Here is a 23,689-nt window from a genome sequence, read left to right as displayed (position 1 = left end):
CCAAATTACTCATAGCCTGTTCGGCGAAGCTATCGCTCTAAACCTATGGGGGGTACCTAAGCTCCGCGTTTAAGGGCTCGCGACCGCAGCTCCTTTTTAGTTGCCACGCTCACACCCGTGTAGTTTAAGCTAGCTCCAATCCTTTAAATTGTGCCTCTAATAACTCGCCCATTCTTATTAACGCGAAAGCGTTACTTCGATATGTTCACAGATTTCTGTCTGCAGACAGTGTCCACAGACCATGTCCGCAGACCGCGTCCTTAAAATCGTGTCCGCAGCAGTCGCGGGTAATTGAGAAGTGGTAGAGGTTAACGAGTGGTGTCAATCGACAGAGGCTGACGTAATGTTGCTGCAGAAAAACATGCCGATCCATTACGAACAGTGCTTTCGCACGTCCTAATCAGGTTACGCGCACTTAAACCCCTGTTAATTTACGCGACAGAGTGTACACCTCATTCCGCCTGAAAAGGCGCAGTTGCCGTGACCTGCCATCGCTCCAGAAGTCGTCAAACGTGTTCGTATATTATGCACTCGCTATCGCGTCGACTCTTAAGCCTGGTCAAAGCGTCCTCTAAGGCTTCTTCTTTAAACTCCAGGACCTTATTTTCCAGCTTATGATATTTCATTGATTGCATGGCTTCACGGCTTGTCTTAACCCAAGGTGCTAACTTAGCGTCCAACGATGGCGTCAACCGTGCGCATTGAAGGTTTTCAAGCACGGTTCTCATGTGTCAGGAATCAGTTTCGACACCCGGTCGCTAAGTTTACAACGATAAAACTTAATGTATGTGTTAATCTTGTGTCACGTGTGTTCAGAGAGACATAAAAAAAAAAAGAAACGAGAGTTGCTCGGCTGAAAAACACGAAAATTGGGCCTCGGTGCCTTTGAAGGGTCAAACCGCTCTTCTTTCTGCCCTCACGACACCATTTCTTGGCCCAAGCTTCCCTGTCTTTCCGCCCACCGTTAAGTGGCGAATACCGTCCCAGACAGCACAGACCATGGGAGGAATATTAGTGTTGTGCAATTTCCGACCCTAGATAGGTTGTCGTATAAGCATTAAGTATATCGTACTCTCAATCTATCACGCTTCCGCCTGCTCCTTGGTGGCGCGTATGGTGACGTCCGTGCTCTCTGCAGGTCACCACCTTCGGCGAGTGGGCGCCGAATTCCTGGAGAGGCACAACGTGGCACTTTCCTCCATCGTTGCCTAAGACTCCGACACAAGTGAGTGCATTCCTAGGCGGCACAAACCATCATCACAGTATTGGTACTATACGTTGACAATGCACTGGATCTTTGTTGGGCCGGACATTGTCAACAGAGTACCAACATTAGGACGATAGATTGCGCTCCCTTGGTTACGTCATACAAACACATACACAATACCGGAATTCATAAAATGTGTTTCTGTGTTGAAAGGTCAGAAATTGTGAAAACTGCTTCCGGTGAGACGCTATTGGCGACTTCTAGAAACGCACACGTAAATGAAGCGCTAGAACATGTCGAGTAAAATAAAGTGGAGAGCATCGACAGTCAAGGAGGAGAAGGTCGAGGAATGCGTTCTGTCATCTAACGCAACGGCTGGCCCCGAAGAGAACGTTCCCTTACAAAAATGCATGTAGGGTTTCTATAGAAATTCGAAAGCGTTGTGTCAATACACGCTGTTGAAAGTCTGTCGATAATCGGCAACATCTTGGGTGATGCAGTGTTGACCTCTTGTTGAGCGCTTATGAAATAGTGGCCCATGTGTTTCTTAAGAGCGCTTTTGGAATTCGCGCAACTGAAATTCTGTTGATTTCAGGCTCAAATGCTTCAGAAACTCTGCAAGTGACGCTTTTTGATTTTCTGCTACCTTTCCACTCCTGAACAACAGAAAATAGTACACGACCATCGGTTTGCCAGGAGCAAAAGTAGTACAGTACATCTCCTAGCTGCGATAAGTCACCACATTCTATGTTCTGTCCGACCAATCAACAATCCTGTCTGATCAGTGCTGGTTAATGATAAGTATAGTGAGGCATAAAAGAACAAAACAGATCTTGATCTTTTAAGCCCCATTATACTTACTCACTCATTAACCTACACTAAACTGACTAAATTGTTGATTGGTCGAGCAGAACATAGAATGTGTTGACTGACCGCAGCAAGGATATGTGCTGTGCTACATTTGCATTAATGTAAACCACCTCGTGCCTGCTCCTGGCTAACCGTTGATCACGCAGCATTTTCTGTTAATCCGCAGCGGAAAGGGAACACAGAATAAAAAATGCGCGTTAATGAGAAAGAAAAAATATGCATCTTTGGTGAACCCATAACATGAGCTGGGTTGTTTATTTGCTTTATTTCAATTCATGTGCAAGGTATGACGCCAGGCTGTTCTTTGCGTAAAACGCTGATACGTCCGGGAACTCCTCGCATGTGATGCTGAAATAAACAATATAAATCATAATTAAGTTGCGGTATATACTAACCTAAAAATAGAGCAAAGGCATTTGTGCGCTGCTCCACGTCATAGCTCAAGAAATTTCTTGTCTAAAATGAGTTGTCACTGTCTTTCACTGCTTAGACGGCATCGACCGCCGCCTCCACAGCTCGGCAGCACTACCACATCGTTCATTTCTCCCTGATAAACAATATATGCTGCCGTCAAAGATCCCATTGTGAATATAAATAGCAAAGCGCAGGTCACAAGCATTACTACCCAGAAAACTTGAAGCAAAATTACCAACTATAGGCACTAAAATTAGTGGAAACAAAAACAAACACTGCAAAAATGGCGGAGCTGCACAGATTCAATAATCCACAATGTGTGACAGAGGCATATTATGATCTCGACAATGTGTCCGTCTCAGCGCGAGTAGCGTATCGAAAGAGTACAGCACTGTGCCGAACAATCCGTCAAAAACGATCACCGGTTAAAAAAAAGAAAGAAAATGTCGCCATTCCAGCTGGCGTTCCATCGGCCCCAGCGTCCGCGTAGAGACAAGCCTCGTTCTCTCTCTCTCTCTCCCCCTCCTTTTTTTTTTCCGACGAGGCTGGTTTGTCTGCTAGAAATATTTACATGCGGGCTTCACCTTGTAGCACACACTGTACAAGACTGGCACAAACACGAATAGGAAAAAGTAAAACACTCACCAAAGTGCAGACGCTCCCTCCGCCCGCGCCGGCTTTTCGCCTAGAATCCAAAACGCCTGCGACTGTTGAACTTCTTAAACACGTCCTCCTTGCGCAGAAGCTGCCGCCCAAGAGCGGAGTCCTCCGAAGACTTAAATTCGTACGTTCGCGCTCCAATTTGAACAAAACGATCTTCGTGATAATCACCAGCGAAAAACCTACATACGGTGCTTCGTTCACAGTGCAAGATGCGACCACGGTGGCGGGAAAACGCCAACTGAACTGGCACATCGCCGCACTCAACGTACCCGCGTCTGCGTGCAAAGAAAACGGGGCTCAAAAGAACAGCTTCGGTGAAAAGCCGCCACCCCCGCTGCGCGACTGCTGAAGCCAAGGTCATCTCCGTGAAAACAAACCGCGGTGAAGGCAGAGAGCGGAGACCAAGCGGGAGCAACCCCTCCTCCCTCCCCCTTTTTCCCCCCAGCCGACAGGATGCGACCCTCGACCTCTCCGGACATGCTGGCGCCGTTCGCGGGGCACGGGGGAAGTGGGATGCGGACAGGAGCAAGGCGGCGGCCGAATGCTTCTTTGAAAAGAAGAGTCGCCGTTAGAAGACGCATGCAATCTTGTTTTTTTTCTTCTTTTTTTTTTTCATACGCGAATGTTTTTGCTATGCGTGTTAACTCTATAGTATGCGTGGGATCAATCCGTGATTATTAGAACCCCTCAATGTTTAAAGTGACTTTATTTTAGCATGGTGTCCACTAAGAAAGGAAGGAAAAGAAAAAAATAACAGTAAAATTCTCCGAAGACATACAGCGGTGGGGGATTCCAATACAGACTGCACCTCATTTTGCGGCAAAAAGCTACGGGCAAAAATACCTATGCTAGGGCAGAATGTCAGACCCTGAAGCATATATATAGTGAACTTTGGAACTGGTTTAAAAAAGCTCTGTCCTGCCCTACATGGTAGGTTCAATCTAGGATCCTGTTTGTTAGTATGATGACTCACTGAACTTGTTTTATGATAAATATAAAATATGTCCTACCACTAAAGTTACCTTCTGCGACATACAGAAGCTGATCCATTACGGATTCTGATTGACATTCAACGATGTATTTGCATTATTAGTGGAGGCTTTGCCATCATGAAGTTTTTAGGGCATATTTTCACTGTGTTGCGAAGCTTGAGCTAAGTGTGCACCGTTAATATGTACTTTTATATAACATGAACGAGCACGCAACTGCATGCTGCTCTTATATTTCCCTTTGCAGAATGTGGCCAATAGTTGATTACAAGTGAGACCAAAAATTCATAACGAAATTGTCACATCATGCTCTTATCATTTGTGCCTAAAACTACTTAAAAACATGGGTCAGCATGAACAGTACACGCTAATTGTTCGTGAACGTTGAAAACTGACAACAAAAAGCACATAGAAAAAATTGCACAAAAAGTCTATTGGGTAGAACACAATGAAAATTCTGTTGGCCCTGTAAAGATTGCATTCAGCTGGGGTTGAATGTCTATCGAAATTCAGTAAATTCAAAAGGCGGTCAATAGTCCAACAATAGAGTTTCAAAACTCATTTTTGTAAGGGTTTGGACACCGGACATGACAGGATTCTGTACACCTACCGTATAAACATTAGAATATCCTTCCTTCAGCTTCTGATTATGTCCTAGATTACATATTGTTACGTGGCGACAAGTAAGAAGACTGCACAACATGGCGACAGGGCGAAAGATGATTTAATGACTGGCCTAACGCAAGGGCTCCTCTCGAGCTACTGCCGATCTTCTTCGTAACCCTTCCCGGGGCCACCGAGGTGGTGACATGACGGCGAGGATGTTGAAGAAAAGATAGAAGAGCACGATTTGCTTCCCACTACGATGACGCTTGGGTGATCCGCCTCCGCTGGAATTCCTCAACTGTCCACCACCAAAACATCCATGGGATCAATTGCGCGCGGCTGGGCGAGTATTGTGTGTTCGTGTACTTCGGTTCCTTCGGGTCTTGTCTCGGCAATGGTTGGTTCGTCTGTGCGCCTTGTCTTCAGATCCGGGGTGGAGGCGGGCCGGCGGCAGTTGCATCTGTCGGGTCTGGGCAAGAAGGGCTGGGGCGAAGCTGCGCGGCGATATCAACGGGATCTCGGCCGATGGTCCCGGCGAACGGATAGCGTCGACGCTCGGAGATGAGGATGGGGATGACATATACCATACCTCCAACCAAAATGTTACGTGGCGATAAGACGGCACAGCACGGCGACAGGGTGAAAGATGATTTAATGGTTTGCCTAGCGCCGCTCTAGAGCCACTGCCGATCTTCTTCGCAACAATATATTAGCGGCTTGTCTTGGGTGACTGTTTTAGCATAAATACCTTCATGTCAGCGCCCAGCGTTGACCTTAGCCGCGAATTCGTGGGGAATTGCAGGGCATTCGTTTTATTTCGTAGTGGGTCAGCTCTATTTACCCGTGACGCATTCTCTAGTTCAAGGTGAGCGGTCTATAACAAGTGGAAGCTAATTGAAAGCGTTTTCCAGTATAAAGGCACAAGAATAGCCAGATGTCCAGGGGCCAAATCACGCGATCACATCACAAAACCCCTCACAAAGTTTCCAATTAGCCCTGTCCTATTGGTCAATATGCCCACCGGTAAAGGTCAACGAATAGAAACATAGAGAGTGACAGCTTTTGCCATGCGATGATTGCGTGCTTGGGCTTTAGGTTACCTCGTCTATTGACAACAGGCTCCACCTGCTCACCACCAGTGACTAGCATAGAAAATTGGGGATATTTTGTTATTGTGAGAAGAATGGAAAGTGTAGACTGATGCTGTATGAAAACGGTGACAATCAGAGTGGACCTTCCCTCCTTGTTAATACATTTGACCTAGAATATATTTCAGGCGCGTACAGCAGCTATGTATCGCTGTAATATAAAATTAATGTGATCCATAATTGTATGAAATTCCTGTGCTAATTTTGAGTGTTCACAGCTGCGTTGCATGTGGTTGCAGCTGTGGAATGTAGAAACGCATTTTCTCCTGTTGCATGTTATAATGCTCTGCGTATGCAATTCTATGGACAGAACAGCAACTAAACTGACAAAAAAGTTTAATTACAATAGAAATTTAGCATTGCCGATATTCTGGTATAAGGTTACCGAAGTCACATTCTTCGTCAGCTACCCGAGGTGAAAGAGACTTGCCGCGCTGGTCCATGCTTAATAGAGAAACTGAATGGTAAGGGGAGAAGAACACCAGATTAGCTTTGGTTTCGTATATATTAGGGTTGGATACATCGTAAGGAACGGGCAGGCATGAGGTGTATTAAGTGGTCGAGCCGGAAAATTTGAAATTAGGCCGGGATGACGGATTTAACTGGGCCAGAAAAAGCTTTGCAGCAGTTGTTATAGAGAGGGTTTACGTATGGTCGATTAAGTAGCGGTGTCTCCTGTCAAATCGATGCGGGGCCTATGACGCTCCGGTTTCGGAACCAAACGCCGTTCAGCTAGCTCCAACAATGCCTGCAGCCGCCGAGATAAAGCAAGCTGTTTATTTAGATGTCCCAATTATGCGTTGATTTCCCTCAGCCGCGCGCAGGCAGCACATGCCAGAGGGGCCAAATGTGCAGCTGTGCGGTCGTTCTGCTTCGTCCTTCGTGGCTGCGTACTTCTTTTCGGATGGGAGGGGGTTCCTGCCTTAAGTTTTTTATTTTCGTCACTCCGTCTTCGATCCATGACTCTCTCCGATTACCAGCCCCGCAACCTACGAAGGGGACTGAGGAGAAAGAAGGGTTGCTCTCATGGTGAAGCAGCTGCCGACGACAGTTTCTCATTCGCGCTCTTCGCCGTTCCTCGTAGGTTCCTCAGGCGGGGAAGATCAGTGGCGGCTGCTAGAGTGATCTGGTGAGGAGGTGAGCTGCTTCCGGAGGGTGCAAGGATCCTGCCGATTCGCACAAGATGACGAACAAGGGATACCAGCCGCACGGTTGTGGACATCGGGGGTGAGTAGATGCTGTTTCTTATTGTCTGGGATATCAGCGGCACTCAGAAGTCCACTTTGGTGGGACTATGCCAGGATGAAGTTTAGTGACGGTCTCATGTTTATCGTGTCTGATTTAACAAAAATGCTATCCTTAGGATTTGCATGTATAGCTTGCATTGAATTAGTGTATATCGCATAGCCGGAGGAGTACGAGAGTGTCGTTATCTGGAGTATTTCTAGGATAACACACGTCGAGTGCTCTGGATCATCTTGTAATTTGGACTGTGAGATATCGATGAATGCGATGGTGCATACTTCCGAAGCGTTGCGAAAAGAAAATTATCTTGAAAGTTTTTCCTGCGCTTGCATCATAAAGCTAAATTTTCTACGAAAATCAATTGGCTGTATTCTCGAAGAAAACATTAGATGTGGTTTAGCTTGTAGCGAAAGCCGCACTTACGCGATAGCCATTTGAACGGCTACGCTTAAGTTCGGTTTGAAAGTAAAGACATGACTTTTGCACATAGTAGTTTACTCTATGGTTTCAGTTTTATTTATGCCATAGGGGGCACTTTTGACCACTAAAGTGCGGTGAGGCGAAAGCCTCTATCGCGCGGTGGTCTGAAGCCCTCCACTACGGCACCTCTTTCTCTTGTTTACACTGCCACCTTCGCGATGACGCGATAGCGTAAGCTATCAGCCAACATATAAAGCCCCGCTTTAACCGAGCCGTATGAACGTGCCTGCGTGGCCTAGGGATAACGTGAATGCAAGGGTTTTGGCTGATTGTGATATTGTAACAGTTCTTACACAGCAGGACTACTGTAGCCGCTGAGCGAGGGCACCGAGAGAGCAGAGAACGAGGCCACCAGGATGATGATGATGATGATGATGATGATGATGATCGCCTCAGACAAAATGGCACATACTCACGGCGGGGGATTGGCCAGGGTGCATTGTAGATTGAAAATATATATGTTCAAGGACTGGAGCATTCAGATAAATATGGATATTTGACTAGAGTTTGGAAAAAATAAAAAGGAAAAGAAAAGGTAATGAATTCGTACCTAGCATAGGAATCGTTGAAATTATGTAATCATGTATAGAATCGCACACTGGTTTTAAGGCATATCCCTTGACGCTTGCCATGAAGGACAGGAGAACTGGAATGGTTATTGGAAGGCCTAATCTCGAATGATGAGTTGCTAAGTAAATTTTGCGGAGAGATGCGAGCCTCTGGCAGAAGAGAAAAAAATGATCTATGGATTCAATTTCTTTGCAAGACTCACAGAGGTTAGTATCGGATAGCCCCGAACGACGTAAATACAGATTTAGTTTCGGTAATCTGCAGCGCAAGAGAGTCATCACTTCGCATAGCCTTGAAACACACATGCGGCAACGCCGAGGCCATGAGGTGTTGGTAATCTGGTGCAGAAAGGAGAGTCTTCTTACTGAGGTGATGGAGACGTTGGAAATTTTGAAATTGTTCTAAAGTAAACGATATTAAGTATGAGTGGAACAAGAGGTCCAGTAAGACCGGTTTTTGCTAAAATATCTGCGCTTTTATTATATGTAATACTACAGTGGCCAGGGACTCATTGAAAACGCACATCTGAAATGTGAGGGGGAAGAAAAAAATAAAGGGAACGACAAAGCAGAGTGTCCTTCGAATTTTCGAGCGATGACAGCACGGATAGGCTGTCAGAAAGAAAAAAACCCTTAGGAATATTACTAGGGATTTTTGTCAAGTCCAACTTAATGGCCAGAAACTAAGCAGCGAAAATTGGCGTATAGTCTGGGACCCGAAATGATAACTCCAGTCAAGAGCCTGAGAGTATATGCCAATAGCTGCTTTTTCATCCTGGTGAGACGCATCTGTAAAAATGACAATATGGCTCAGGAAATTATCTAGGTAATCCTCTATAAGGCATTTATTACATTGGCAGACAAATGCTTAGCATTCCCTGGGAGGGTGTCATCAAATGAGATTATAGTATACCAGGCCGCCGGTGGTTAACTTGTACTAAAGAGGTTATTGATACTGAAAGTTTCGACAGCGGGGAATTAGTAAACACTACCTGAGTGAGCTTATACTTAGGCCAAATATTATCAAAGAAGTATGATGGGATCGAAGTAAATATGGTGTTAGCCACTCCAGGGACAGGCTCCAAAGACCTTAAATATGTTCGCACAGTTAGAAGCTGAAACCGCGAATTTAGATTAGGTATCCGAGCTTCCAAGTATACTAAAGCATTGGCCACTCACTTGGGCAGACCTAAACAAAGGCGCAGAGCTCGTCGTTTCAAAACAAACAGGGGTTCAAGCTTGTACCTTGGGCACCCAGAAAATAGAATGAAGCCGAATTCAAGTATTGATTGTATGTAGGTCTTATAAAGCAAGAGCAGAGTGTCCCGACGCATACCATATTTCTTATTGCTGATTTTTATCAACCGGCCAAGGGCACGTTCACCTTTAAGCACATGGCTTCTAATTTAAGGCCTCCAGTCTAACTGTGGGTCGTATAATATACCCAAATATTTAATAGAATCAACCTGCGGGATTAGGACATAATGATAAGACAAGAAAATGTTAACGGGGGATGTCTGTGGGAATACTAGGACGGCACTTTTGTTGACATTTAAAGTTAGCCTTAGGCTGTGCGGCCAGACCTCCAAGGCATTTAGATAATCTTGCAACAAATAATGTAGGTTGTGAATATTTGTGGCAGAAGCAAAAAAAGCTATATCGTCTGCATACACATAAACTTTGACGGCCGGGTAAATAGGAATGTCACGCATTAGTATATTGAACAATAAAGGCGACAGTCCTGCTCCCTGGGGCACACCTCTTGACTGGGTGTAAGTGTTGGAATTTAATGCATCCTTTGTGCCGAAGAATGATCTATCCTTTAAAAATTCCCTAATTCACCCAAAGATGCATAACGGAGGATATAGACCAGCTATCTTATGAAGCAAAATCCTGTATTTTACGCCGTCGTAGGCCTCGGCAATATCTAAAGTAACTAGAGCTGAAACTTCTTTTTGCCTTATGACAACCCTAATATGACGTGTGCGTTCCAAATCGATCATCCCTGTTAGAATCAAATCTGAGCCTCGCTAAAGCCTTGGAAGATAGAAAATGATCCATGAGACGAGAGCAGACTATCCGTTCTATAAGCTTAACTAAATCTGAAGTGACAGCAATCGGCCGATTGTTGTCGAGATCAAACCCTTTCTCCTGGTCTTTCAGTAGTAAAATTATTTTCGATGTTTTCCAAGCTTGTGGAATCCAAGCTTTTTTCAAAGATCAATTCACAATCTGCAATAGGTCCGAGGCAAAATCTTTGAATAGTATTTTCAGCCTGACAACTGATATTCTGTCAACTAAAGGGGCAGCCGATTGCAGGCAATTAACTACACTTAATTCAGATATAGTTACCTCAGTGAAGTTTGTACCAAACTGCAATCGGGCTGAAGAAAAGGTAGTGCAAGCTTGAAAGTGCGCTGCAAGGCCTCGGCCAATTGATTCTAATTGATCTAATTCATCTTTTTTAGACAAAACAGTGGTCTGGGTGGTATGAAAGGAGGAAAAAACTTTTGTACGTTCCATGTATCTATAGAGAGATTTCCGGTTGACTGGGTTAGATAAATAGGTGCTCAGATTCGCATATATTCCTCCTTAGCCTTGGACATTGTTCTTTTAAACGAAGCTGCAAAGAATTTGTAATTAATCCAGTTGTTTGGGCACAGATTATAGGCTAGGCGCTTCCATGCGGCTTTCCTCAGACGATAGGCTTTTTCACATTCTTCATTCCACCAGTTCGAATGAGTCTTGTTTTTAATGGCAGACTGAACAGTAAACTCTGATCGCCGAGTTGCGTCTAAAATTGAAGACAATACTTCAGGACCGCGATTCGGTTTATCAGAAGGGGCAGATGACCTGAAGGCCTCTCCCAGACATATCTTGAACAGGGTAATGTCGACACGATGTACCAGTTAACCTAATCTGATTACATGCAATGTTCAAAGTGATAGGGTAGTGGTCACTTGACGTACCGAAGTTTATTGTGGACCACGATGATACTGCAATACCATTTGTAGCTAATGTTAATCAATAGCTGAATGAGACTGTGCTCTCATATAAGTATAGGCGCGACTGGTATAACATTGAACATCATTTCTAGACAACCAAGACCAAAGCAACCACCCACTATAGTCTGTTCTGAAACCCCCATATGACATGATGGGAATTGAAGTCCCCAGACAAAACTACGTTTGAAATAATTGTCAGCAAAGCTTCTAAACAATCATTCCTACGGACACCTTTTGGAAAGTAGATATTTACAATTATGATCGGGACACACTGCGAGACAATTAACTCAACGGCAAGTATCTCACAATCAGGGCCAAATAATTCTTGAGCCACTTTAGCACGATGAATTAGATTTGTTGAAATCAATGTTAAGAAGCCTCCGTCCTGCCGTGTAGGCGATCAGCTCTAAAAACACGGTAATTTTTAACTGTGAAAGGACGATTAGGAGAGAGCCAAGTTTCTTGCAGTAAGATAATATCAGGGGTAAATTTAAGAATACGGTGGTGCAGGTCGTCGAAAGAAGATAAGATACAGCGACAATTCCACTGGAGTACAGAGATTCCCGCCATGATTATTGCTTTAAAAGTAAGGCAGCAACAGCCTCTTTCAACGCATTCGTTTTCTTTGCAATTCCTTGAGTACCTTTCTTAGATTTGACATGCGGATGGTCCGATTTATTAGGAGAAGAGGAAGCACGGCGCTTCTGAGATGGGCAGGCCATCTCAACATCTGACTGACATGCGGTAGAAATAAGGATTGGGTCAGTATCGTTTGCATCCACAGGCGTGGACGCAGAAGAAGAGGTAGGTTGAATGTTATCTATTGTTTTATAACAAATAGAGTAGGTAGACGGGGTTAGAGTTTATAACGACGACAATGCATCCTGTGCGGAAATTACTTGCTGCAAAGCATCGCAAAATGTATTAATCAAGCGATCAAGTATCCCAACAGCCTTCTCTACTACAGCAACAACCGACTTTGTTAAGCTTGCTTCAACATCAGGAGTTGAGGTGCGGACAACATTTGCGTATGCACTCTGGGTTTCTTTTTTTTTTTTTTTTTTGCTACTAGGGCATAAGCTTCTGCGCGCGAGCACCTGTCGCGTTGAATAATGTCTCGGACACTCTGCCCATCTCTTTGGACAAGTCGGATCATCGGCTGTGTGACTGCATTGGCAAAGGCAGCAGTTATTAGATTCAGAAGTGCACTGATCTGAAGCATGATCACCGCTGCAAACGCGGCAGCGCGTTGCCGACTTGCACGATTTGGCACTGTGCCCAAAAGGCCAGCAATTTTTGCATTGTAATGGCCGAGGATGCAAAGGGTCAACACGGTATATAATTGGCCAAACTTTAATTTCACTTAGGAAAGAGGACCCTGCAAATGTGGCAATTACTGAATCCGTTGGTACGCGTGAGTCTCTAGCCTGTCTGCTAAAGACTGACATGATACCAACACCGGCCTCATTAAGGCTTTCTAGAATCTCTGCTGGCGTAGCGGAGGAATCAACCCCGCGGATTATTCCCTTCACGCATGCAAGCTGTTCTGGAATAAATGCATTCACAGGCAATGAGGCAAATGTAGTTCAATGCAGTAAGTCAGCAACGCAGTCCAAGTCATCAGATTTGCATAATAAACCTCTTCTACCAAATGTTCGCACCTCCGAAATCTGCAGGTATCGGCTGGTTGCAGCTTTCAGTTGATCTTGGATTAGACGAGGATTTTTTATTTTAATTAATCCATCTCCAACAGGAATAAGTGCCACAGGGATATGTTTGACACGATTTGCAGAAAAGCATTTTAGAGGTAGGTTATCTGCCGGCAAACTGGCGAACCAGTTTGCAGGACCTGAGCCCGGCGAAGACAATGTCATGACCGTAGCCCTAGTTAGGCATGAGACCTAAACCATAAAGGGGTAACCTGGCAAAATCCCCATTCGTGGAACGGCCTCACCAGTTCACAGTCAGAAGAGTCCAAGACAGGCAGAGGGCCAAGCCGCAGTGGGTCAGGCAACAGGAAAAGAGTCGCAGAATCGCAGAGCGGAGACGCACGGGCAAGCTCCGAGTTCGAGCCCTTGTTTCCAGTATCCAGGCCAGCAGCAAAGAGGCCAACATTTCAACGTTGTATACATCTACTTCTTCCGATTGCGCTCCTTCTTCTACCTCTAATGCACGTGTCAATATCACCCTTCTATATGAAACGAGAGGCCCGAGTTGGCAGCCCCTGCCAAACGTAATGTCATGAAGCCCTACGTCCAGTTGTGCTCGGCCATGTCAGCTGCCAGCTATTGTTGTTGTTGTTGCTGTCCAAATAACTTATGGCACATACCCACAGAGGGGGATCGGTCAGCTACCGCCTCCCACGACTTCTTCTGCCTCTTTCTTCGCTCTTCAGACAGACACCAGACAGGCGCGGCGAAATGACGAGACTGGAGCCAATGTAGCTCTCGCTACAAAGACACTTCAAGGCAACTTTGAAACATCATAAGATACCTTTATGGACGTATTTATAGGAAAGGTCGAAGACATAGAAATATATGACCTCTGATGCTTGTTTAGGACTCACAATGGATAATCAAGTCTGTGGCGGCCAATCGGTCAGGCGCGTTTTAGAAAATAAACGGCAGAATACTGCCGAAGGAGGTTCCTCGGATATATTGATTTTTCTGGTGCTCTTATACAGTATGTGAAAGATTTCATAGAAATTGTCCCAAATTTCTGGGCATGATGTAGTGGTAAGTGGTGGGTCAGTGTACAACGACCCAGGCTGTATATGTTACGATGTGGCTGTCACGCGCAATGAAGTAACACCTGCTCCTGCCTGAACTCATATTGGGGCGCCCCGCCGGTGCGGTGTTTTACTGGGATGTGTTACAAAGGACACTTAAAAAAGACCTGCCATTGATGCCACGTGAAATTCGGTACATGACAACTGTTAACGATAATTTTCAGTATGACCTCATCATGCTATTGGGCCTTCACAGTATTTGGAGGAGTAGGATGGCTTATAGACACTGTGATGTCGATGCACGATCTGTATGTGATTATTTTGTTGAACAAGTGTATAAACTAAAAGAAATTTTGAACCAGCAAGACGCTGCGGAAGAGGTCTTGAGTCTGATGGGCGAACTTGTGGTAATGAAAGTCCATTAGACACGGTTGTCAGACAAGGGGCATGGCAACCATGATCTTTTACTGATGTATTTGTACCAATTCATACAATAAAGAAAAAAACAAAAGCCGGGGTGGCGCAGTGGTTACGGAGCTCGACTAATGTTCCCAAGGACGCGGGATCGAATCCCGGCCTCGGCGGCCGCTTTTCGGTGGAGGTGAAAAGCAAGGCGCCCGTGTGCTGTGCGATGTCAGTGCACGTTAAAGAACCCCAGTTGGTCTAAATTTCCGGAGTCCTCCACTACGGCGTCTCTCATAGCCTGAGTTGCTTTGGGATGTTAAACCCAACAAAACAAAACAAGGATGGATGGATAGAATATAGGAGCTTCCCCTTTGAAACGGGGTGGTAGCAGTAGCTATCATGCTCAATTTCTCCCTATATCTTAATTATTGATTTAGATTGGTTAACTAAACCATCATTCTATTTATTAAATTTTTCTTTGTACATTACTTACATTATGTCACTTCTCTGCTTTTAAGCCACCAATCTTCCAGTCGTTTTTTGCTAGTTTCCACCGCCGGTTTATTCACCCAGCCACTGGTACCTCTAAACCCCAGAGGTTCAGGAACAGTTACTGCGCTTGCATCAACTTCCGGATGGATACAATTACATTCGAGTATAATATGGTCAATTGTTTCACTGGAGTTACCACATACAGCACATGCGTCATCTTCATTGTTTGAAGATTTTGACACAACCCCACACGACGGCACGGAAGCCAGAGCAACACCAGAGATCCGGGAGGATAGTGCACATCGCGGTGGTGAGCGTCGTAGCGGCGTTTTTGAGCTTCTTGAGAGACGGTGATATTGTGACGAGCAATCTGGCGAGCAGCGTCGGCTCGGGCGATGGCATCGCGGGCATAAGTTGTGACGGGGCCAGCGGCGGGAAGCAAAGTGTCGAAGGGCAGTAAGGGGTCTCTTCCAAAGAGAAGATAGAATGGAGAGTACCCAGCAGTGTCATGACGCGAAGAGCCGTCACATTAAGTACATCCCCCTAACAATATGAACAACTAAAAGACGCTGAATGAAAACACTGAAATCTAGCCATGCAAAACCGAAAGAGGCAAGTAGAAGGACGCTGACAAAAAGGTCATACGCCTAGCAAACTGAAAAACAGGACGGGCTAAAGAAACAAACCACAGATGCATGAAACCTTATGGCAATAAACAATGGGGCAAAGACAGAATAGTTCGATTAACAATTACGGCAGGCGAATGCGGAACTAACCAACGCAGGAAGACTATAGCGTTCTTTCTCTGACAATGAATAACCAACTTGCCCAGCAACATACCCTGTTTAAGGAATCTACTTTTCTACAACGGCAATGTGGTGGTATTATCCACATATAATATATATCCAGCAAATGTAAGACATGATGGCAAATCCTTAATGGTAATTAAAAACAATGACGCTTAAATGCGGAATACTGAGGAACTCCAATGTTAGTAGTCTTTGCTTGCCAAAGTTCACAAATGCAAAGTATTTTGATACGCCTGTGTGAATAGTTACGAATTTGTGCGGCTCCAATGAGCTCCCAGGATGTCAATATCTCAGCGAGTACATTGTTAGTGTTTGAATTTTTATTGACCGAATTTTTCATGCCATTTCAACTTGTGGTCGAATGATGCAGCAGCCAAATTGCCTCACTATAATAGGCGCCTTAATATGTGCTGCAGGTATGGATTCGCCCCACAGCAGTTATTCACAAAACTCATTGTAAAGCAGTCTGGTTACGGTCCCCCTGTCACAACAGACGTTTAAGAACCCCGCGTTCACTCTGACTCACCTAATTCCGCTTTGGAGCTAGTTCATCGCACTCGTGGCATTGTTGCTTTCACTCTCGGAACTATTTCGGGCCACCAAAGATACATCTGCGACCGCGGTTACCGTGATCGTCGCCACGCATTTCTTACAGACACTATTGCGACACATTACAATGTTATTGGAGACATTTCTTGATATCAAGAAAATGCAATCAGTAGATGACCATGTGAACGAGAAAGGCCAAGAAACCCTGGTAAACTTGTAGTTGTATCGTCGACTTCCCCTGTAGCTAATCCGAAAGCCTGTTCGCGATCATGTGTCGCGACGTAGTGCAATTTTCATTGTTGGGACGCGCAGTCGCACGTCGCCATCAAACGTTAGAATCTCAGTGTGCCTCTGTGGAGAAGTTATGCGGTGCCAAGAAAGGATGCAGCATTATTTCTGGTCCACAGCGATAAAGCGGGAGAAATTCATGCTAGCGCTTGCTCTTCTAGAGTTTCGTGGATAACCATGTATGCAGTTGTCCAATCAGGAAGAACTTGAAAAATATTTTGCTTTGAAATTTTGAGTTTTGACATCAAAATAAAGACTTACTTCAGCAGAAGACGCAGAATGTTCGATCTGCCTTCAAAGAACGTTGTTGCGGAAGAATCAAATAAGCGAAAGTGCTTTGTATAACAATTGGTTGTCACGCTCCCTTCCGCAACCTGATGACGCGTGTGGTGACGTCCACGTTCTTTGCAGGTCATGACCTTGTCAGAGTACAGACTGGATTCAAGGAGAAAGACACAGCGGATATGTTTCCACCATCGCCCATGACTTCGACACAGGTGAGTGCATTGCTGGCTTCCTGAAATGTTTTTTTTTTTTTTTTTTCGCGCTAGGAAAGGTCGAAAATTGGCAATGCGCCTTTTGGTGTGGCGGGACCAGGGACATCCATGAACACATACACAAGTGGAAAGCTGAACGATCTGGCATAAAAATATGGTTTGCTTTATGGGATTATGCGTGAGAAAGTAATAATTGAAGAGGAAAGTCAAAACTTAGAACATCTACGAATATGTTTTCGGGACTCTTCAGATGGCGGCCACGCGGGCAGTTTCAACATCAGAACCTCGTTTTTTCATGTATTGATAATTTTTTCTTAATGTAAAGGCTTTTTGGCTTTTATTATTTTATTTATTTTATTACTCCCCTCTGTAATGCCCCCGGACCCTGGGGGTAAATAAATAAATAAATAAATAAATAAATAAATAAATAAATAAATAAATAAATAAATAAATAAATAAATAAATAAATAAATAAATAAATAAATTCAAGATTTTAGCCCTACGTAGTTATCCTTAGCGCTAAGCGATGGCGTTAGCTGCGCACTTTCGAGAGTAGCCTCGCCGTTTTCGTTTCATTCATTTGCATAAATGCCCCTTTACCTATGAAATGTTTGCGAGGCCAAGATAGGCGCAACGTATAAAGTGCACGTTAATCGCTTCGTGCTATAGAATAAATGGACTGGATCGCCCTTACGGATGGATACAATGGATGGAATATATAAGCGTCCCCTCTGAAACGGGGTGGTAGCCGTAGCGATCATGCTCATTTTTCTTCCTATATCTTATCTATTGGTTTAGATTACTTAATCATACCATCATTCTATTTCTTGAATTTTTGTTTCTGCATTACTAACATTATGTCACTTTTCTGCTCTTAAGCCACCAATCTTCCAGTCGTTTTTTGCTAGCTTCCACCGCCGGTTTATTCACCCGGCCACTGGTATTTCTAAACCCCAGAGCTTCAGGAACAGTGACTGCGCCTGCATCAACTTCCGGATGCATACCACTACGTTCGAGTATAATATGGTCAATTGTTTCACTGGAGTTACCACATACAGCACATGCATTATCTTCATTGTTAAATTTCTTTTTGTAGCTGCGTGTTCTAAGGCACCCTGATCTAGCTTGAAAAAGTAGGGCACTACCTCTTGAGTTATCCAAGAAAGATTCTTTCCTGGTCTGGCTTTTCCACTTTCGGTATAATTCCACACTCTGTTTCTTTTCCATTGAATTTTTCCAATTTTTACCTTTTGTGTTTTTCACCTGTTGCTTAACGCTCTTTATTTCTTCGTCATTGTGATCAGCATACTTACTGGTTAGTTTCCTAGTTCTTTTCCTCCATTGTAAGTCAACGCTTTTTAGGTGTAGGTATTTAAATGCTTTATCTGCCCATCTGTTACTGTCAAATTTCTTCAGGCGGCCTTCATAAAATGTTTGCTTTGAGCTTCCCGCACTTAGAAAGATACCCAGCCTATAACTCCCTGTACTGCCTCGTTTGTGGTTTTGCCGTGGGCACCTAGTGCAAATCGTCCGACGGCTCTCTGATTTATTTCTAAGGTCGACTGTACCTCTGATTTTAGGCACTAAACCGCATTTCCGAAAGTAAGCCCGGGCACATGCATAATTCCTTTCCAAATACCCCTTAAAGCCTCATACCTGTTGTATTCCCACAGTGCCCTATGCTTCATTATCCCGGCATTTCTTCGCCCTTTGGCCTTAAGTGATTGCTCATGCTTTCCAATGTATGCCAATCCTTCGTTTACCCGTACCCCGAGATATTTATATTCTGCTACTCTGGGTATTTCACGGCCTTGTATTTTAATACCCTGATCAAATGAGCCGTTGAAAACCATCAGACCCGACCTAACTGCGCTAAAACGGAAGCCTAGAGCATCCCCTTCGTCTCCGCAATACTGAACCAGAGTTTGCAATTCTTCCAGGCTCTCAGCTAGCAGCACAATAGCGTCTGCATACACCAAACCAAGGAGGCGCTGCTCTACAGCCTTTCCACCTAACCTATACGACCGGCTAAAACCTAGGTTACTTTCTTGTATCCTCTGTTCCAAGTTTATCATATAAAGCATGAACAGCAGCGGTGATAGAGGACAACCTTGTCTTAATCCTTTGCATACTTTGACATCTTCCGTACTTCTTATCCCTTCCCATGAAATTTCAACTTTGTTATCCCGCTATATTTCCTGTAGGAACTCTATTATCTCATAACCGATACCTTCTTCTTTTAATATGTTCCACAGGAGTTGCCTGTTTACGTTGTCGTACGCCCCGTGTATGTCCAGGAATGCCAAACATAAAGGTCTATTTTCCACTCTAGATATTTCGATGCATTGGGTAAGCAAGACCAGGCTGTTATCTAAGCGCCTACCATTTCTAAAGCCGTCCAGAAGTTCTCCGAGTATCTTGTTACTTTCTACCCATGCTTGCACATTTAATTTCACCGCCTGCATGGCCAACCTGTACATAACAGATGTTATGGTAATCGGCCTGTAGTATTTTATGTGCATCCTTTCTCCTTTCCCTTTATAAATCAAATCCAGTAATATGGAAAGTTGAGCTAGTTGGTACATGATTGCAAGTTACGAGCGCTGCGACGGAGAACAAAACCAAGATTAAGTTTAGACACAAAGATCAAATGACTAGAGAACTGTCAGAGTCATATCACATCCATAAGAACAGTGACGCGTGCGTGAGCTCTCCATCTGTAAGCATCCAAGAATGTGAGATTGTATATCTGGATAGCTAGGAAAATTCTGTGAAGCGCATGTGCCGTTGGTTGTCTTTTGCGAGTACTTAATCTGTGTTCTTCGAATAAACGTTCAGTTGATAGTAGCGCCTGTCCTTGTCTTTACTCTCTCGTTGTTGTTCTCCGTCGCAGCGCTCGTAACTTGAAATCAAATCCATTTTACTCTGCCGCCAGCTGTCCGGAATTTGCTTATTTGTTATGACTGTTTCCAAAGCTTTTAACGACGTTTCCTTACTTCTTGGACCAAGTTCATTGAACAGCTTGATCGGAATTCCATCTATTCCTGTAGATGTATCTACTCCTGTAGATGTGTTTTTAGGAAAATTTTTTCTGCCTTTTTCCAGGTTAGATTGCTCAGTTCTAAGCTGCTTTGTATTCTGCTATCTTTTGTTGCTTCCTGATTTGCTTTTAAATGCTATCGTCGCTTTTAAATGACTCGGCTATAACTGATGTGATGTAGTTCACTGCGTTGTCTCCCTTTAAACAATTTCCCTCGTTATCTTGAATCCGGTCCTGCTTTCTTTGATTCTTTTTACCTAGCCAGCTTATATGGTCCCAAAATTTTCTTGGTTCGCCTCTAGAGGCATCGTGTATGTCAGCCATCCACCAATCGGCGGACTGCTTTATTTTACTTTGGACGAGGGCCTGTACATCAAGTTTCGTTTGTTGATATGATTCCCATTTTTGGTCGATTTCCTCCTGAGATACCTGTGTTTTCTTTGCCTCTCGGTGTTCCCTTGAAGCAGCCCGCCGTTGTTCAATGGCTTCCCTGATTTCCTTATTCCACCAGCTCCGTGCCTTCCTCTTTCCACTCCAGCGGTTTGCTACTTTAACCTTCTTAATTTTCCTCCTTATGAGCATTTCTACCATTTCATAATCCCAGTCTTCCATGGGGCTTTTCTCTATTGCTTCCTCTATGTCTGCTGCTACCTGCGCTATTTGATCGTCGCTTAATTTTGCGTTCACTTTTTGTCTAAGTTCCATTTTTTTTTTCATCAAGGGCCCCATCTGCAATACGTTTATGATCACTTCCCAGACTACATTCCCCTTCTTCGTCTATTTCCATTTTTGGGACCTTGTTATAAATTCCCTGCGACATTAGACAGCAGTCAGTGGTCGTCTGCCTGTTGCGGAATTTCCACGTAATTATGTCCTTCGCATTTTGTTTCTCTATTTACTATAAATAGGTCGTGTCGCTCACAGAAATAGCATTAGCTTCCCGTTACGACCCCTGTATCCAACCAGATCGTCGATGTGGCCGTTCATGTCCCCCAACAGAATAATATCGACCACGTCTCCAAACTGGCTTATATCGTCACTAAGAGATTCAACAAGCTCCTTGTTTTCTTGCCTGCATTGGTGTCCTGTTCCTAAATAAACTACCCCTAGCCATGTCCTAATGCCGGCAATTATTCCTGATACCCAGATATGTTCTTTACAAGTTGATTTTATTATTTGCCAATTTGTTCCCTGCCCCTGGTGTAGCAACATACCTACATCTTAACCCTTTTTTTTCCGTTCTGGTTCTGTTGCACCCTTCCGAGCCTTCTATAAACGGCGGATTTTCTAGATTCCTGAGATGAGTCTCGCATAGAGCGTACACACCTATTTTGTCATCCTTCAACTGCTGTTCTATCTCTAGCCATTTCGCTCTTTTTCTACCTCCTTGCATGTTTATGTAGCTGATCCTACTGTTAAATCTCTTTTTTGTACTTTTCTTTCTCGACTTGTTGGGGCTCAGCCTCCGTTATTACGCTTTCTTTTGCTTCACTTCTAACTACCTCTGTGCACAGTGCCCTCGCGGACCTCCTAAAAAGCTACAGCCCTGCCTACCAGGCGCCAGCCGATAACTGCTCTCACCCTTCCATTAAAATGAATGCCATGTCGCTGAAAAGCCCTGCCAAAACCTGCTTTATGAACCTCCCTGTTTACCGCAACCACTTCGAAATGCTCCTCCAGACTTGACTTTCTTATGTCTTGAGTAACTGTCACCACGTCCTTTTCCAGCTTTCCGTTCGATCCTAGCACCTCCGGTACTGTGCATACAACTATCTGCGCTGGCTGTGTTATCTTCCTGACATCGTCAACTCCCTTAGCTAAACTTTCCACCACTCCTGCAGCCTCACAATTTAGGACATCGTTTAGCCCCGCGGCTACTAGCACTATATTGCGCTCTGCGGAATTTTTCAACAACCTATTTTTACTCTCTTTCAAGACTGCCCTCATTGTCATCCCTGGGAAGGTTTCAACTAACACTCGCTTGTCACCCTTTACACTTTTCAAGATATTTCGCTTGCACATGCTCATGTTATAATCTCCGGCGATAAGCACCTGGGCATTCTCTCTCCCTCTCGCGACTGTTGGCTCCTGCTTTCGGTTATCTTGATTTTGTTAAGCGCCACATGACACATGATGGAAGTAGTGCACGCTTGAAGCGTCTGCCCGGAATTCCTGCTGTAATGTGCTATAAACCTCTGCATGATGATTGGTGATGGGGGAGATAAAGTAGGGATAGAGAAAGGAAACTTTATAATGAGAGAACTATGGGGTCAATTTTACGAAGTTCAACGTCCAAAGTGATTCAGATAATGGTGGACGCCGTAGTGAAGGGCTCCAGAAACAGCGACCTCTCGAGGTTCTTTAACGTGTGCTGACATCGCACAGTACACTTGCTCTTTGCTTTTCGCTTTTATCTAAAAGCGGCCGCCGTAGCCGGTATCGAAACAGCGTCCTAGCTTGGGTTAAGCAGTCGAGCGCCTTATCCACCGAGCCACCGCAACGGGGCAGCATTCAGGGTTTAGATTATCCTGCTCTAGGGTAAGCGGAGCTCAGTGGCCTGCCCTTTGGTCCGAGGTCAATCGTGCTTACCACAGTAGAGGAGCGTGGTATGCGTAATGGCGAGACTCGATGGAAATGGGGAGAACAGAATGTTTCAGATTAGAAAAGTACTCGGGGCACCTTCTAAGGGTAGGAGATGGTAAAAGAAGGCACCTGTAGGTGTGAGGAGTGTATTAAAATATACGCGCCTAAGTATATCCAAGTTGAGTAGTTACGAGAGATTTGTCAGTAATGAGGACAGTACAAACTGTTTCGTTATCGTTTTCGATAGCCAAGTAATGAGGAGATTACTAAATGTTTCGTTGACGTTTTGATAGTCAAGTGTTTATTTAATGTTGGCAACAAAAATAATTTTCCGTGCTAGTGGATAAGGACAGGAAATCTCAAGTGCCCTATTCCGTTGCTCACGAGTTAGGTGATCGGCTGGTGATCCCAAGGACACGGGGTTCATCCCGGCCGTGGGGGCCGCTTGTCGATGGAGGAGAAAAGGAAAGCGCCCGTGTATTATGCGAAGTCAGTGTATATTGAAGAACACAAGGTGGTAGAAATTTCTACAACCGGCTCTCCACTAAACAGTCCCTTATATCATGAGTCGCTTTATCATTTGAAACCATACCAGACCATGTTAACTACGCCTTTAGTTTGCATCGAATTGACGTATATGAACATCGTTGTGTTCTGGGCGAGTCGGTCGTTCATAGTGGATGGAAAGTTTGTGCGCACTACAGATATGGACAAGATGGAGACACAAACAGGTGCCGTATACCCGGACGGATTGACGGGTGAGCGGAAGAGGTCTATCATATCGGTGATCATCGTGTGGGTATGCATAGGTAGCATTAGGAAGTGGCTCAGTGCGAGTACTTAGTGTCAATGCCGCAGCCTGGCTCTCACACCCAGTGCAGCGCGAACCAATCTGCCTGGAATGAAGTCGGCTGCAACTTATTTTGAAACGATTGTGATGCAGAGGTTATCTAGGAAAAAAGAAAGAGGCGTGATGATTGGGAAGTTTTTTGGGACTAAGGGCAGCCTGTTGAAGCATTCGGTTTCCATGTTCGGTGCTTGAAAAACGTGCTCTCGCAATCTCCTGGTTCCGGTGCCGTTTTAGGAGCTCTTACGAAGTTAA

General features: G+C 44.6%; 1 long non-coding RNA gene across 1 annotated transcript in view; it reads left to right on the top strand.

Annotated features, from left to right (window-relative positions):
* The window catches only part of LOC146182503 (uncharacterized), a 58,238-nt gene that overhangs the window by 8,672 nt on the left and 25,877 nt on the right, over nucleotides 1-23,689 (top strand). Inside the window, exons 2-4 of the long non-coding RNA XR_014700064.1 lie at nucleotides 1,139-1,225; nucleotides 6,982-7,124; nucleotides 16,879-16,964. This is a non-coding gene — a long non-coding RNA (uncharacterized LOC146182503). The remainder of the gene's footprint in view (nucleotides 1-1,138; nucleotides 1,226-6,981; nucleotides 7,125-16,878; nucleotides 16,965-23,689) is intronic.

This window comes from Amblyomma maculatum, chromosome 8 (assembly GCF_055883805.1).
Source record: "Amblyomma maculatum isolate TAMU_Amacu chromosome 8, ASM5588380v1, whole genome shotgun sequence".
NCBI classification, from domain to species: Eukaryota; Metazoa; Arthropoda; class Arachnida; order Ixodida; family Ixodidae; genus Amblyomma; species Amblyomma maculatum.
This window is presented reverse-complemented; position numbering and strand designations above follow the sequence as displayed.